This window comes from Eulemur rufifrons, chromosome 6 (genome assembly GCF_041146395.1).
Source record: "Eulemur rufifrons isolate Redbay chromosome 6, OSU_ERuf_1, whole genome shotgun sequence".
Taxonomy (NCBI): Eukaryota; Metazoa; Chordata; class Mammalia; order Primates; family Lemuridae; genus Eulemur; species Eulemur rufifrons.
This window is the reverse complement of record NC_090988.1, coordinates 63,750,679-63,757,901: the sequence shown is the minus strand read 5'-3', so window position 1 is coordinate 63,757,901 and position 7,223 is coordinate 63,750,679. Positions and strand designations below refer to the sequence as shown.

At 36.7% G+C, this 7,223-nt stretch overlaps 1 non-coding gene across 1 annotated transcript; it reads left to right on the top strand.

Annotated features, from left to right (window-relative positions):
• The first annotated feature begins 642 nt into the window (after nucleotides 1–642).
• Nucleotides 643–746, top strand: LOC138385551 (U6 spliceosomal RNA). The gene has a single exon (XR_011233782.1). It is a non-coding gene; the product is annotated as a U6 spliceosomal RNA (small nuclear RNA).
• The last annotated feature ends 6,477 nt before the right edge of the window (nucleotides 747–7,223 follow it).

The following is a 7,223-nucleotide window of genomic DNA, read 5'->3' as shown; positions in this document are numbered from 1 at the left end:
AGAGCCAAGAGAAATCTGCAGCGTACCTGGTTCAGAGAAACATGACATCGCACATTGCTGTTTACACCCCACACCTCCCAAACACTTACATAGTCAAGCCCTCTCCTCCACCTCAGATAATTTAAGGACTGATTAGGGGGAGTTCATGGCAAATAAAAGAATTCAAATAGGAATAGAGATGGCCACAGTACTCAAACCACTATCACACAGCTCTGTTCCTGCCTGAAAAGATAACCTGTAAACCTTCATTAGCTGCTTGTTCCAAGTTTTACTGGTGAGCCAGCCTATAATTATCATAGCTTAGAAGTTAATATGAGAGGCACTGGGGGTGATGGAAAGCGCCCTGGACTTGGGTTCACATTCAATGCTTTGGTAGAGATGAGTATAAAGTGCGGGAACATCTCAGTGGTCATTGTTTGGGCAGGCATCACAGAGGAGCTTACAGTTGGGCTGCATCTAGAAGTGAGCAGGTACTTGCTAAATGGCCAAGGGAGAAACCCAAGGCTCAGGGACAGACTTGGCTCTGTCTTTTTTTTTTTTTTTTATTTGCATGTGGGTATTCAGTTTACTCAACACTGTTTGTTGAAAAGACCATCTTTTCCCCACTAAATGGTCTTGTACCCTCGTCAAAAATCATTTGTCATGCTCGCTTCGGTAGCACATATACTAAATTTGGAACAATGTAGAGATTAGCATGGCCCCTGTGCAAGGATGACATGCAAATTTTTGAAGCAGCGCATGTTTTTTTAAAAAATCATTTGACCATACATGCAGGGGTTTATTTCTGGACTTTCTATGCTATTCCATTGGTCTATATGTCTGTCTTTATGTCAGTACCACACTGTGTTGATTACTATAGCTCTGCAGTAAGTTTTAAAATCAGGAAGTGTTCTTTGTTTTCCAAATTTGTTCTTCTTTTTCAAGATTGTTTTGGCTATTCAGGGTCCCTGAGGTTTCATATAAATTTTAGGATAGATTATTCTATTTCTGCAAAAAAAATCACTGGAGTATGGACCATAAAAAAAAAAAATCAAATCACTGGAGTTTTGATAGGGATTGCATTGAATCTGTAGATTGCTTTGAGTAGTATTGAAATCGCAATATTAATATTAACTCTTCAAATTCATGAACACAAGATATCTTTCCATATATTGGTGTCTTTAATTTTTTTTCTGCCATGTTTTGTAGTTGTCACTGTAAGTTTATACCTAAGTATTTTATTCCTTCTAATGCTATTGTTAATGGAATTTTTTTCTTAATTTCCTTTTTAGATTGTTCATTATTAGTGTAAAGAAGTGTGACTGGTTTGTGTGTGCTGATTTTGCATGCTGCAACTTTGCTGAATTTGTTTATTAGTCCTATTTTTTTGTGTGTATGTGGAGTCTTTAGGGGTTTTTAACTGTAAGATTATATCATCTGAGAACAGAGATAATTTCATTATTTCACTTCTTTTTAAATTCAGATGCCTTTTATTTCTTTTTTTTTTTTTTTTTTGCCTAATTTCGCTGGCTAGGATTTCCAGTACTATATTGAATAGAAGTGGTGAAAGCAAGCATCCTTGTTTTGTTGCTGATATTAAAAGAAAAGATTTTTTTCTGAAATTATATAGGCCATGTAGTAGGGGGAAGCTTTTAGTCTTTCACCACTGAAAGACTAGGTTTTTCAAATATGACCTTTATTATGTTAAGTAGTTTCCTTCTAATTCTAGTTTGTTGAATGCTTTTATCATGAAAAGGTGTTGAATTTTGTGAAATGCTTTTTCTGCATCAATTGAGATGATCATGTAATTTTTACCCCTCATTATATTAATGTTGGGTATTACATTAATTGATTTTTGTATGTGGAACCATCCTTGTATTCCAACAATATACCCCACTTGGTGATGCTGTGTAATTGAACTTATTTTAAACTTCTTATTCCTCTGCTAACTAGCACTTGAGGCACTTGAGAAGATAAAAATAATTTTAGAGATTAGAGAAACTATATTTTCTCAAATATAAACTATTGTATAAGCAAACACTCTTTAATATATCATTTCAGTGTGTGTGTATGGGAGAGGTAGGTGAACAGTATACTGTAATTATCATAAGCATGGATTCTGGAGTCACACTGCCTCTGTTCAAATTATAGCTCTGCCATTTACTAGTTGGGTAACCCTCGACAAGTTTTTAACTCATTTATGCTGTATTTACCTCAGTTGTAAAATAGGGGTTAAAACAGATCTACCTCAGGGTTGCTGTAAATATTAAAGAGGCCAGACACAGTGACTCACACCTGTAATCCCAGCACTTTGGGAGGCTGGGGTGGGAGGATTGCTTGAGGCCAAGAGTTTGAGGCCAGTTTGGGCAATGTAGCAAGAACCCATCTCTACAAAAATAAGAAAAAAATTAGCAGGGCATGATGGTACACACCTGTAGTCCCAGCTACTCATCAGGCTGAGACAGGAGGATCACTTAAGCCCAGGACTTTGAGGCTGCAGTGAGCTATAAGCACATCACTGCACTCCAGCCTGGGCAACAGAGCAAGACCCTGTCTCAAAATAATAATTAAAAAAAAGATTAAAGAGATAATATTTATGAGTTGCAAAAAAAAAAAAAAAAAAGATAATATTTATAAAGCACTTAGAATAGTTCCTGGCATAGAGTAAGTGCTCTGTGAGTATAACTATTATTACATAATTGCACTTTGATTAATGAAAGATATAGGTCTTTTGCTGAATCCAAGCTTAAAATCAGATTGTCAGCTAAACTCTTCAGTGGCAAGGAAAGCATTTACAGTTCAAAAACTATAGACAGGGACCTTTATACTAGATAAAATATTGTCAGCTTTGTCATTCGTGTGTGTCATCTTATTTACACCTGAAAAGAAAGTAAGATGCCTATCCTTCAATGTTCCCTCAAGTATAAAGAAGTAATCTTCCAATCTGCAGAGACTGCACATAAGCGTAGGGATCTGACCTTGAAACTTCTTACAGACCTGCAGTAGTAAGGTTGTGTCAGCTTTAAACTGCCATAACTGCCCCTCCTCCCTACTCCAATTATAGATCCTAATTGTCTGTCTCCCCCACTAGAGCGTACATTCCTCAAGGTGAGGGTCTGTGCCTAACCTTCTCTGCAAGCCCATACCTCCCAACACAGGGCCTCAGCCTCAGCAAACAAGTCCTGGATTGAATTCTCTGCTTCTGCTCTATTGGCCTTTATTCTTTGCAGCGTGATATTAAGTAAGAAGCTATGGATATAATAAGTCTAGAGACATAGATTTAAATTCTGCCTTGACCCTTACTATAATAGTTGAGTAAACCTGAAATAGTAACTTCATTAAGTCCAAGTTTAAGCTTCTAACTTATAAGATAGGAATAATATTTACCTCAAAAATACTGAGAGGACCAAGTCAGACAATGTATAATATAAACTGCTGTAGAAAGTGTCAATAGATGATAAAGTAAAATCTTATTTGACTCTGAATTTCACCGTGTCAAATCACCCTTCTAATTCTCAATTCAATTCCTAAACATTTTTTAATGAGAGCTTCACTTATTTATTTCTCCTTGCCTGCTGTATCTCCATTAATTTTTAAGAAAATAATAGGCTTTATTTTTAGAAGGGTTTTAGATTTATAGAATACATGAGCAGATAATACAAAGGGTCCCACCCATCCCACCCCTACACATAGTTGCCCCTATTATTGATATCTTACCTTAGTAGGGCACATTTGTTATGATAAACCAAAGAACATTTTTATTATAACATTGACACATTTTATTAACTATTAATTTTATTATTTTAATAATAATAATAAAATGTATTAATTTTTAAGACATTGATAACACTGATGCATTTTTATTAACTAAAGATCATAGTTTGTTCAGATTGTTCTACTGTTTGCCTAATGTCCTTTTTATGTTCCAGGATCCCATCCAAGGTACCATATTATACTTAATTGTCATGTCTCTTTGGGCTCCTTTTGGCTGTAACAGTTTCTCAGACTTTCCTTGTTTTTGACGGCTTGATGGTTTTGAGGATATTGTAGGAAGTCGTTCAATTGGAATTTGCCTCTTGTTTTTCTCATGATTAGACCAGGGATATAAGTTTTGGGGAGGAGAATCACAGAGGTAAAGTGCCATTTTCATCATATAATATCAAGAATACATTCTATCAACACAACTTATCACTGTCGATGTTGAGCTTGATCATCTGGCTGAAGTAGTGTTTGTCAGGTTTCTCCACTGTAAAGTCACTCTTTTTCTCCCTTTCTGTACTGTACTCTTTGGAAGAAGTCACTACGTACAGCCCACACTTACGGAGTGGAGAGCTATGCTCCCCATCCTAAACACTTTTTAAAACAAATTCTTGATGCATGATACCATGTTAGATTCTATAAGGTAGAGATATATGTCATTGCCTGCCTTGCCCAGAGGACCTTTAAGGGAAAGTTGCCTCCACCCACAGCCTCTGTTAAGTAGACAGCAGGCCACAGGACCCCGACTGGGACAAAGATGGCTACTGAATCTTTAGTATTTATACTGTTCAAACTGAACAACTAAAGGATTTTTGTGATTTGTTGGCATTCAGTATTATTCAATTTTTTCTCACATTCAAAAACCCATCGACTCTCTGCCAAATGCAGTTAGAGAATCCTCAGTTTATTTGATACATTGAAATCATATTTTCTGAAGAAAAGGTCCCCAAAATTCTTGCAGACTTTTTAAATACTCCATTGAGTGATGTCTACTTATTTCTTTTTAACGGTTTTTTAATATCTCTTTAGCAATAAGAGTATGCAAATTAAAAGAAGAGCAAGCAGTGTTATTTAAATGCTCCATTGCTTCAAGGACCTCGTTGAGTATGTCAAAGAAACAATTAATAAAAAATGTATTTTTCTAAGTGTCAAGGCTGTTTTTAAAAGAGACAGCATCACTTACGAATAGGAAAATAAATCCAGCTCAGTGTGAACAGTTATTATGGCATTTGCCATGACTATCTTTTCAAATGGATTTCATCCCTCAAAGAATTGATTCTTTTACATAGATATTCCTAAACACTTATCCAGCATGGGAAAAAGTGAAATTATCACATGTAGTGGTGAAGAAGAGGAGAATCAAAATTGTTGACAATGTGTTTTTTAAAAAAATTTTAAAAGTTATTGATCAAGAGATAAAATGTATTTCTGAAGAATGGAAAAGCAGTTTATGCCACGAAAGATGGTCTTATGTGCTTCAACAAATTAATTTCAAAGAGCGGTTCTCAGAGTTATTAATTTTACACCAGTACCTGTTCTCATTGGTGATTGTTCAATGTCACAAAAAAGGGAAATAAGTTGGATGTGACCACTGTAGAAGCTGTGTTATGTTATAATTGGAACATAAACTGTAACTGCAAGAAATCTTGTAAGCAAATTCTGCAAAATAGGAACTGTTAAGAAGAGCTGAATTATGAAGAAAATATAATTAAAGAAAGAAGCATGTGGCCGGGCGCGGTGGCTCATGCCTGTAATCCTAACACTCTGGGAGGCCGAGGCGGGGGGATCGTTTGAGCTCCGGAGTTCAAGACCAGCCTGAGCAAGAGGGAGACCCCATCTCTAATAAAAATAGAAAGAAATTAGCTGGACAGCTAAAAATATATAGAGAAAATGAGCCAGGCATAGTGGCGCATGCCTGTAGTCCCAGCTACTCAGTAGGCTGAGGCAGAAGGATTGCTTGAGCCCAGGAGTCTGAGGTTGCTGTGAGCTATGCTGACGCCAGGGCACTCTAGCCCGGGCAACAAAGTGAGACGCTGTCTCAAAAAAAAAAAAAAAGAAAAAAGAAAAGAAACAGAGGATGGATGGATGGGTGTGGTGGCTCACGCTTGTAATCTTAGCAATTTGGGAGGCCAAGGTGGGAGGATCGCTTGAGGACAAGAGTTTGGGACCAGCCTAAACAAGAGGGAGACACATCTCTATAAAAATAGAAAACTTAGCCAGGCATGGTGGTGCACAACTGTAGTCCCAGCTACTCAGGAGGCTGAGGCAGGAGGCTTGCTTGAGCCCAGGAGTTTGAGGCAGCAGTAAGCTATGATGATGCCAGTGAGGGGTGACAGAGTGAGACTCTGTCTCAAAAAAAAAAAAAAAAGAAAGAAAGAAAGAAAAGAAAAGAAAAAAGAAATAGAGGACGGAAGTAGATTAAATCTCGGGGAACTTTTCAATGAGGAAGACTCAAAGACATGTTCCATTCTTTACCTGGGTCACAGAGAACTTTGCAGAGGCATCTGTGCAACTAGAAATCTTTTCAATCAAATAAAGATCTAAAGGCTTCCCCAAGTGATACCCTAGGTTTATACTGTGACAAGACAGAGACATTCCTTGCTATATTTAGAAAGACTGTCTCATCCCAAGCATCTGGTAATATACCATTTTCCCTCAGTCCCCACCTCTGGAGATGCCTCCTTCTGACCATGCAAACATCGCATGTCATCTTAACACTCCTCCAATCCATGTAAACATGCAGAAGGCTGAAAGCACACACAGGGTTGGTTGTTCCCTGACAGAACAGATATAAAGCAACAAGTAATGTTTTATTTATATGAGTGGCTGTATATTTTATCTCTGAAGGACTACTCAGGTATAATGGATAATAGTTTATAACACGAATGTTAAGAGATCAATAACTTATTAAATGCTGCCTACTAAAGAACCACAGTGTACATCAATAAAGGGTTATAGAGCAAGAAAAAAAGGAATTAAATACTACAAAAAATACTTTAAAAATTAATCAGTTATTATGTGCTAAGTGGTTTTAAGCATTTTGTTCATTATCTCCAACAACAAACAATTTGGCAGCCAGTGAGAGGAAGCAGAGAGGAAAGTTTTTTCTGACAAATCAAAAAGTGCTCAGTAACTCATTCTCCCAAAGAGGGACTTAAAGCAAAAGAGTGACTCAACTGTTAAGAAAGATACCGTCCAGAATACATCCTAGAGATCTGCTGTACAACGTGATACCTATAGTTGGTAATACTATTAATATATTGAGCACTTTAAAAAAATTAAGAGGGTAGGTCTCATGTTAAGGGTGAAAAAAAAAAAAGGACACGAGGAAACTTTGGGAAATGTTGGATATGTTTTTTATTTTGTTTGTGGTGACGGTATCATAGGTGTGATATGTCTAAACTATCACATTGTACACATTAAATAAGTGTGCTTCTTTGTATATCAACTGTATCTCAATAAATCTGTTTTTTAAAAGGTAGTAA